Source organism: Mus caroli, unplaced genomic scaffold (genome assembly GCF_978045245.1).
Source record: "Mus caroli unplaced genomic scaffold, Mus_caroli_1 scaffold_9, whole genome shotgun sequence".
NCBI lineage: Eukaryota > Metazoa > Chordata > Mammalia > Rodentia > Muridae > Mus > Mus caroli.
In genome coordinates, this window is record NW_028227264.1 from 70,202,579 (window position 1) to 70,213,408 (window position 10,830).

Sequence of the window (10,830 nt, forward strand, 5' to 3'; positions counted from 1 at the left end):
AAACAAAACCCCTAAACTTCCACCCAGTACAGGACTGAAAATAATGGGTTGATTTACTGTTGACTGCAACCAAACGGAGCAAGTATGCTTCAATACTATAAGGTGACACATTGGGAGGAGGAGACATTAGGGTTCAGAGGTATCTGAGAGGTGGAAGCATTTAGTGACAGGCATTTCCTGAAAGGAAAGGCTTAATGTAGCCTCTACTTTGTCTTTAAGTGTGTCTGTTTCTGCATCTCTTCTATCCTACAGTGAAGGAATAGGTGGTTTGGGTTGTTTCTCAACCAAACCATTCTTAGATGCTCAACAACCAGCAAACTGCTGATCCAAGGACAAGATAGACCCTGGCATCCTTCTGCTAATGGGTCCCAGTTCTTCTGCCTTCCGCACAACTTTACAGATCTGTTTCACAGAGAGCAAACTAACAAGGAAGGAGGAGGCAGAACATCCCAGTTTATCACCGAAGATTTATATCTTGGCAGTCTAGAAGGCACAGTCCTCGGGGCAGCTCTTCCAATGACAGCAAGGCCTATGAGCAGCCAATCCCACATGCATGACAAACCCTCTCCCACCCCCAACTCATTCGGGTTAAAGGAAACACTAACACTCAATACCCTGTCTCTGAGTGTCGTCCAATCTAGTTACAGGCAAAGCAGGAACCTCTCAATAGAAGGAGATGCTGGATTTGCCTCCTGGTGGGTTCAGGACTTTGTTGTGGGAGCGAGGTCTTGGCCCCAGTCTGGGCTCGTGATTGTCAACTGTAGGTTTTGGCTCCGGTTTCTTTGCATGTTCTCCCCTGGGTGTGGCATTTCGTACCGCGTTCAGGTCAGATTTAGAGTCTTCGCCTTCACACAGCAAAACGTGATCCTTGGGCTTGTTTGGGTGTGCCAGGGGCGCAGTGGCAGTAATTGGGGACCCAAATATGTCACTGGTCTTCCCACCGGGTGGATTCAGACGTTGGCGAGTTTTTACAGGAGTTGATTCATCAAAAATCCCACTTCCTTTGCCCCCTGGTGGATTTGTCCTCTTGGGTATATTTTTAGGCTCTTCAGGTGGTCCAAAAATATTGGATGCCATCCTATTTGGTTTGCGTGTTGAAGGAATGCGTTCTTCTAGACTTCCAAAAAGATCACTCGATTCTCCTCCTGGTGGCTTCATGGATCTGGAGCCCAACCCGCCAGAGTGGCCGTCCATGCCCTGGAACATGTCGACCGTGGCCCCGCACTTCAACAGCTGCCACTGTGAGTGAGCTTGCTTCTGTAACCAGGGATTCTCTGAGCACACTCCTGTAACCAGGGACGCTATGAGGTCACTTCCGTAACTAGGCATGAGCTCACTTCTGTAACCAGGGACGCTCTTGAGTTTACTTATATTTGAAACCAGGGATTCTGTGAGCTCATTTCTGTTGCTTGTGTCATGGCCTCTGACCTTATAGAAAGGGATTTACCTCTGACATATAGATAACAAATATCTGCTGGTTAGACTAATGGAAAGTTATCGTGCTCTTTCCCAAACAAATTGGTAAAAAGGGGTAGTAGTCACATTTGGGTGATGGCAGTATAGATAAACTTTTCTTCCTTATTTTACAGCAGAAAGTAAACACGTCTCTACATACCTAGAAGTTTCACTTGTTTTCCTTTAGGAAGGCCAGGTGCCCGTGTTAGAGAACACATAGGGCACTGTGCCTGGGTTAGTGAATGTCTCAGTCGTTTGTTTTCTCAGATGAATGAGCAGCTCACTTTTTTTTTTTTTTTAGTGGAGCCATCAAGACTACGTCCTCAAGGGACTTCAAGGGACGGTCAGAGTTTTCCACTCCAGCTAATGTTTCACACCAAGCAACCCATGTTGCCCCTAGAATGTCATGCACCCCCCCACCTTTTTTTTTTAAAGAAAATTTACATTTAACTAAATGGCACATAGTAAAGTTGACAGAACTAATGAGACACCCTGGATTTTTCTTTTGGAACAACAAAGCACAATGCATTAGATAGGAAGATTACAAATGAAATTTCTAAAGTTTCCTGGAGGGACACGAAGAAACAAATGATTATGTAATCTTCCATTCAAGTGTACCTTCCTTTCCAGGGTGAATCTTTTAAACGGTCATATGAAGGATACAGATCAAATGGTTTGGATTTGATCGAGACTTTCCAGGGCAAGAAAAAGGTTTTATTTTTAACTCAAGAAAGAAAACAACAGTTCCTGACAAAGACACAATTCAAAAGGTGGAAACAGGAGCCTGACTTCGTAGGTGATTACCAGGGAAAGTTCATTCGATACCTAGAAGGTCAGTTGCTCCAAGGGCAATGTTATGGGATCTAGTCTTTGCCATGCTTGACTAGCAACAACAGCAGCAGCCCAGTGTCTACCAAGTCATTTGAGAATTTTGTTTGTTTTTCTGAAAGGAATCCAGGATTTCCTGGTGAGATCAATATGGTTTCTAGCACGGTTGCATGTTGCTGCATGTGACGAGTCAGAGGACTTACATGTTTGTCCTAAGGGAATATTGATGATAACCATGTTCACTGAGGTTGGCTCTAGACTCTCTCTCCTCCTTGCTTCCTTGTGTATTTGCCTCATTAGTCTTGACCTTTACACCATGATGTTACATGAAGGCAGCCAGGCACAAAATCCATTTGTATACCTCCACTTATTTGAAATGTCCGGACTAAGCCAGTGCACAGAGAAAGAAAAACAGGCAGTCACTGCTAATGATTGGAAATGGAAGAGTAGGTGTCTTTGAGTAAGAAATGGGAAATATTTTTGAGTTGATAAAATGTTCTGAATCCATGCATAGAAGATCACAGTGCCAAAGGTTTTTGTAACTCTGTGTGCTCATGGAAGGACAGAACTGAGCTGTACACATTAAAAACAAGTTCTTGCTACAGTAGGGTTTTTGACTTTGTATGTTGGTTTATTCATTTATTTTTATTGGTTATTTTATTTATATGCAGCTGGAACCATGGATCCCTCCATGTGTACTCCTTGGTTGGTGGTTTAGTCCCTGGGAGCTTTGGGAGGTCTGGTTGGTTGATATTGTTCTTCTTCCTATGGATTTGCAAAATCTTTCATCTCCTTCAAGTCCTTCCCCTAACTCCTCATGCAAGTTTTATCCTTTCAAATTGAGCTTCTAGAAATTCGAGGAGACTTTTGCTTTTAATAAAACCAAACCTTTCCATTTCTATTTCCAAATTAAAAAGCAGTCTCATTGTGATTATTCTCTGTGTTAACAGTATACTTAGTGTGAATTTTAAACTACGTTGTCAACATCAGTTCTGGAGACCACTGGGAACTGCTCTTTGTCAAGTTCAAAGAGAGTCTTTTTTTTTTTTTTTTGGTATAGATAAAAAATTACTTAAAAGTCCTCTTCGGTAATATACATTTCACAAATGAATAATGAGCACACATATTGAATTTTTTTCTGTAAAGGCAGATGGTAAATTTTTGTAAACCACTGCCTTCAGTAATAACCTTTTAGCTACTGCCCCCATTTAAACAGAAGTACAGGCAAAGGTTTGATATAAACAAATAGATGTGTGTTATCATTAATATGTGTTTTCAGAACAGGTTAGAGTTTAGTGTTGTGGCTTCCCAGACTAGACCATTTCATGAGCAGCCTTGAAGATTACCCGGTGTGTTGTGGCTAAGGGCATGATGCCAGATGAAAGGAAAGAAGAGTATAGTCGATGGGAGTGTATACATGGAGACCCATGGCTGCATGTGCCCAGTTAGCTATGAATCTGGTTCAACCGTAAATCATCCTGGTGATTATTTGAATGAGAAATAGTCCCCATAGGCTCCAGTGGTTGGACATTTCTTCTTGGCACACTTGTGAAAAGTCATTTGATCTGAGCTTTCCTGAGGGAAGAGGCAATGAGACCAGAAAACACCACTTGTTGCTATTTCCAGGTCTTCCTTGCTGTCGTAGACTGACCCCCTTGCTTTGCAATCCAGCCATAACCCTTCATTGCTTAAAAAAAATCATTTGGTCACACATATAAGGTTGATCTCTGTTCTCTATTATGTTTCATCTGTCTATATTTCTGTACTTGATGGTGGTGCTGACTCTTGATTACTGTAGATTTGGGGGAAAATAAAATGAGCCTGTCTTCCATGTTTATTTTTCCAATAGTGTAGTGTATATTACGTAGTATCCTTGAGATATGATTTTAGGATGAGCTTTTCAAGTCTACAAAAATAATCCATTGGTATTCCGAAATGGGTCATATTCAATGTCTAAAAAGCTTTGGATAGAATTGGAATTTTTAATTTTAGCAAAATAGTAACCTGAGCATGCTATATGTTTCTGTTTATATAGCGATTCTTTCAGCAGTATTTTATAGATTAACTTGTACAAGTTATTGACATTCTTGGCTAATTCCTAAGTAGTTTTTTTCATGTATTTATTTATTGATGAATTAATTGAGTTGTGTTTATGTATGTATCTGTGTATATATACCATTGTGCATTTGTGGAGTCAGAGGCGAGCGAGCAGGAATTGGTCCTGTCCTTTTACCCTGTTGGTTCTGAGGATTGAACTCAGGTCCTCGGGCATGTGAACAAGTGCCTTTACCTCCTGAGCCATTTCACTGACCCAATTATAGTCCATACATGTTACTTACTTTGCTTGCCTCCTTAGTTTGGCTGGGTTTTAGCTCTGAGATGAGGGGAAATTGTAAAAACAATCATCTTTATCTTGTTTCTGATTTTAGTGAAAATACTCTCAATTTTTTAGCTTTGAGTATATTATTAACAGAAGACAATTCATTCACGAATTGTATGGTTTTAGGGGTGAATTGGCTTTGTCTCAGCAAACAATCCTTTTGACACACTGAGGAATGGGCTTGGCCTGGTTCTGTTGAAGACTTTTGCATTAGTATTTCTTCATAATGCTTAACATTCTCTAGTTTTCCTGTGGGAATGCTGGACACATATACCAAATGAGAAAACTGGATGATTTACACATTTGGCAGAATTCATTTGACCTTTTATATTTTTTAAAATGTTACCTTTCTGATTCAATCTCTCATGAATTTCAGTCCTATTTAGATTTTCTAATTATTTTAAAAGTTTATTTATTTTAAATTTCTTGAAATCAAATACTTACTGCCCAGTTGTTCATCATATTCTTCCCCAATCCTAATTACTGTAAAATATATATTAATAGTCTACTTTTTATTTCCAGTTTTATTAGCTCTCTTTTCCTGTTCTGTCTAACCACAGGATAGACTTTTTCTAGTCACCTGGGGACCAGATATCCAGTAATGTGTGTGTTCACATTCAGCCTCAACACTGGGATGTGTGAATGCTGCTTGGGCAGACTAAATGGTAGTTGCTAGGTTATATTCCATCATCATCATCATCATCATTGGGGTATAGGGGTAATAAAACACAGCCTAAGATGGGGGGGCCCAGCCTGTGTAAAAAAGGACAGAGGCTGGGGCTGAAGCTAGGGTTCCCTAACTCCAGGACACCCAGCTACTGCTGGTAAGTGTGACGAGTCTGGGACAGTGGGTGCCCACATGCCAGTGATGAGCCAAGGGTAGGTGGGGGAGGGGGAAATCCAACTTAGCTAAAGGTTGAATGTCTGTGTGTGGAGACTTAGGTGGTCAGCTCTGTATAAGGAAGTCTTCCTCTCGTGGTGGTTCCTGGTGAGACAGAGGTTCCTTACATGTCCAAACAATTTATTGGTAGTGAAAAGGATGCCTACAACCTACTCAGGGTGGAGCAGAGATGAAATACCTTTTGCAGGAAGAGAACGCCTTTGCGGGAAGGAAAGTTTATTGGCTAAACCCTCAGGGTGTCCCATCTATATACCTCATTAGCATGGAGAACTCTGTGCTCTGTGACTAGTGGTCATGATCCTCATATGTGTGTTATGGTCATGTGCTCCAGGATAGGAACAGGGTCAGGAGTTGATGAAATGTTAATCATTCTCAGATATGGGAATTGCTGAATCTTCCCAGTTTTTGTCTGACGTCATGTTTCACTTGCCCCACAGTAATGATTACTTTTTTTTTTTTTTTGATCTTCCTCTCTCTCTAGCTTGAAGTAGGTTATATTTTGGTCATGTCTTTCATCCTTGTCATATGTAGCCTGGGTGTTTGTGTGTTATGATTTTATTATCAGGAGACCAGCCCAAATGGATTAGAACCCTAGTAATCTTATCTTAACTAAGCTACTTCTTTAGAGACCCAGTCTTCAACCCAGTCACATTCTGAAGTCCTGGAGCCCCAGGCTTCAACATATGGATTCTGAGCATGCACCTCCAGGCCTTAGCACATCTGAATACTTACTGACTTTCTATTACTCGTTTGCAATAACTGTGGGAGGAATTTAGAACACAAAGCAGACTTTTACTGCTATGCATTTTATTATATTATTTCAGACTCTTTAAGATCCTGCGTAGACTTAGTAGAAAATATCATCCTTTTCCTTCACATCTGAGAATTATTTCCCACTGGCTACTTTCCTCCATATTAATGACAATCTTGGCATTCAGTTACTCATATAACTGAGCAGTTACATTTAAGTTGAACGTTCAGGTGAATTTTCCCATTTGGTCCCTGAAATTTCTCTGAAAATAGTTGTTTAAATTTGTCATTTTAGACCTGTATAGGATAGGCAACCGTCACCTCTTTTTGTATCAATTGCCACATATCTTGAATTCTGTCACCTATATTTAAATTTTGCCAAAGGAAGTATCAGAACTCAACAACTACAAGTGGAGGTTTTCCAGTGGAGGTTTTCTAGTGTCTCAGTAAATTTTTTCAACAGTAGATGTTTGTGTTTTAATTCCTTAATATCTGAAGATAATATATACCTTTTGCTTTTAGTAAATTTAAAAATAATGAACTCTTCACAGCTAATTGTATATGTAAATATCAGAACCAAGATAGTGAAAACATTCTACAGATTAGAGCTAGTAAATACTATCTGGCAGCAATGATGACATGTGGTTCTTATAACACAGAAAAATATTGTCAGGAGATATTTCAATGTATGTCCAATTGCACATTGAGTATGAGAAAAGAAGGCAAGTGTGACATAATTTTTAAAGAATATATATTTTAATAAATGTTAAAAAGTACCACATAGAATATTCATTGCATGATTTTAATACAAATAAATATGTATGATACACAACTTATTTACATATTTCAAAATCCCTTGGTTTATGCTTTTTCATTCAATTAGAGAGTAATAATCACAAATCAATCAGTTTCACCCTCATCTGGTCCTTCTGTATGCCCACCTGCCAACCTATACATACTTGATAAAGAACCTCCATGTAGGTTACCATCCATGTCTGAACCAGGACGCATCAGTGCCTCATGTCAAGCTCAGAGGCCAATGGGAAGGCCAGTGATATAATGACTGAATACAGGATGCCCTGGTGTCATCTCATGGTCCTCTGAAGAAGAGCAGACACATGCAACTGTGAGGGAGATAGCATAAAACTCACTTTAAAGGAATCCCATTATGATCTCATTAAAATAATTTTACTTTTAAAAATTATGACTGCTTGACTGTGTGTAAGCTGATATATGGTGTGTACTAGATCTATTCAGTAATGTAATCAACATTCTAAAAATAGACAAGATGCTTGAAAGTAAAGGTTATTATAAGGTTTGAGTGTGGAAGTTAAATAGCACGAAATGTCAATTGGATTTTGAGATTTGTCTAAAAAGTCATCAAGCAATGGGAGTCCTGCCTGCTTTGCCATTTGTCCTTATATTGATTAATTGCAAGATTAATAAATTGTAAGCTTTAAAATTTGGAAAGGAAAACACTGTTTCTTTCACACAAACTGTATTTTATAAAGTTGTTTCTAAGTATGTCATCTCACTGAATTAAAAGTGATAACCATCTGACCCCACATCTACTCCAGCATGATCAGTGGTGTGCAGATGAAGTTAACTGTCAAATGATGATGAGCAGTGGGTAGGTATGCCATGCCTTTCCCAAGTGTGGAATGATAACACATAGAAAAAAAAAAAAAACCAAACAACTGCACAAGCACACATTAAAAAAAAACCCAAAACCTAGGGCATTGTTTTCTAGAATTTTCCATCTACAACTTTGCCCCATGAATAATGTTAAATGTCCATGATACACTGTAATGTAGCAGTTGATCTCCCTCCTTAATGCACACACAGGGCATACTTCTGATTTCCTGACTTCATAGAAAGCTTGTCTGTCATTGTGAATAAGGATATATTTAAGTTAAAAGGCACGAAGAGAAAGTCAGAAAAAGCCCTAAGGATGTTGGGAGTGTTGTAAGGATAGACACTTTGTTAGAACACCTTCTAGCATGCTACAAGGACTAGGTGATTCATGGTGTTGGAGGCTGAGATGTTGAAGATGACATACCTGTGGCAGGGGCAAGAGTCACTAATTACTGCATCAGCTAACCCATGGCAGAAGATGTGGTAAAAGGAAGAGTGAATACCTCAGAGAGAACCAATAGACCCAAACTCACTTTCACTGCAAATCTACTCTTCAAATTCTATCTGCCTGAGATTAATTCAATAAGCTATTCATGAGATCAGAACTCTTCTGACACCATCTCAACTTAAAGGTCAGCATCTTAACATGGGCACACTGGGCTCATGTTTCAAGCCTATGAACACTGAGGAATGCTCAACTCATAGGAAATAGCTAGCTGAAGGAGGTAGAGGAGAGAATGCCTTAATTTCTTACTAATTTACAGGTCATTAGATACAGAAAACCTTATGGACAAAATCATGGGTCATAAAAGAAGGATATGTCTCTGATGACATGCTAGTGCTCAAAGGATATTATAAAATAATGAAAATTATTTATGTATTTTCTCTAATTAACTATAACTAAAGTAAGAGGAAAGGATTTAAAAGCAATCAAAACAGATATGTTGAATTATGTTCAATCATGTGTTAGATGAAGATTTTCAAGGTGCCACCTGAAGGTATCATTCAGGAGTAAATTGAAGTTTGTAATGTCATTTGTTGAAAGAGCTACATATTCCTAAAATAGAGGCCAGAATCTTGGGGAGTAATTAAGTACGGAATACCTAGGATACAACCCATAGAACATAAGAAGGTTAACAAGCAGAAAGACCCAAGTAAGGGTGCTTCAATCCCACTTAGAGGGGGGAAGAAAATAATCATGGGAGACAGAGAAAGAGGGCTAGAACTTGGTGGAGAGGGGAGGGGGAGGAGAAAAGGAGAACAAGATCAGATAAGGGAGTGACAGGAGAGCAGCCCAGAGGGACAGGGGAATGAATGGAAATATTCAGCCTTGGGGTGGTGGTGGTGGTGGTGGTGGGAGGACACTCTAGAAAGTATCAGAGACCTGGGATGTGAGAGACTCTAAGAACTCAATGGGAGTGACCTTAGATGAAATGCTTAACAGTTGGGAGAGGGAACTCTAAGAGTCCACCTCCAATAGTTAGACAGGGCTTCAAGCAGAGGGATGGAGTTACCAACCCACAGTCAAAATCTCTGACCCAGAATTGTTCCTGTCTAACTGCAGGGACAAAAATGGGGAAGAGGCAGGAGAAGCAGTCCAGTTACCCTCCCAACTTGGGGTCCATCTCATGAGGAGGCACCAAGGCCTGACATTATTACTGATGCTGTGGTGTGCTTACAGACAGGAGCCTAGAATGGCTGTCCTTTTAGAGGCCCGACCAGCAGCTGACTGAGACAGATATAGCTACTAACACCCAACCATTGAACTGAAATTAGGGACACCTATGGTTGAATTAGGGGAAGGATGGAAGAAGCTGAGGAGGGTGACCTCATGGGAAGACCAGCAGTCTTAACTAACCCCAACCCCTGAGATCTCTCAAGAGCCACCAACCAGGCAACATAAGATGGTCAGAGGCTCCTAACACATATATAGCAGGGGACTGCATGGTCTGGCCAAGGAGGGAGAAGAGAAGCCTAATCCTTAAGAGACTTGAGGCACCAGGAAGTAGGAAGGCCTAGTTGCAGGGGGTGGGGCATTTTCTCATGGAGGGAGGTGAGGAGGAAGGAGGCTAAGAGCTGGATTGTAAATAAATAAAATAATGAAAAAGAATTAAATAAATAAAAACTTTAAAACAACAGAAAAATTGACACATTAAGCTCTTAAAAATGATATCTTTGTTGTTTATGTGTACGTGTGTGTGCCTGCGTGCAAGTGTATTTATGTACATGTAAGTGCAGTACTGAATTCTGACATTGTACAGGCTCTGAGAGTTATTATATCCTACATAAAGCTAGAATTCAGTAAGCGAGAAAAGATAAAGCCTTTGGCCTCCCTCATATGACAATACCTATGATACAGACAGGACTAAGAGTACTCTGATGGAGGTTACCAATGGAGGCAGGAATTCACATCAGAAATGATGGCTACTTAGCTGATGAATGTTTTACCTATTCTGTCAGGATGAAAGAACCGCAGTACCTAGGGTCCCTGGGATCTGAGACTGCTTCAGGCATTGTTGACTTGGGAAAGAGCAAGATCCAACTGAGAGACAGTGCAAGAATATTTGTTGACATGTCTTCCTTAGGATCCAGGAAGCTGCTGACTTGAGAAGATGAATCATTGGCCTGAGGGAAAGAAAGAAAAACTCCCTTAGTGGTAATGCCAGGTTTCATTTCTTCATCATATTGGTAATCCATAACCATCTCATTCCCAATCTCTAAGAGAGAAGCTAAATCACATATGGTTTATTTTACTCATGAGGATCTTGTGTTCAAGTCTTTAATAGTTATTTTAATTTTTGTATAGCATGTTTTGATGATAATCACCTGTCTGCAAGTCTTTGTAGATCGGCTCCCCTTCCTTACTCACACAACTTTGAAT

At 40.0% G+C, this 10,830-nt stretch overlaps 1 pseudogene; it reads right to left on the minus strand.

The window, feature by feature from the left end:
* Window positions 1-454: 454 nt before the first annotated feature.
* Window positions 455-1,270, minus strand: LOC110303872 (jupiter microtubule associated homolog 2 pseudogene; annotated as a pseudogene).
* Between the last annotated feature and the right edge of the window lie 9,560 nt (window positions 1,271-10,830).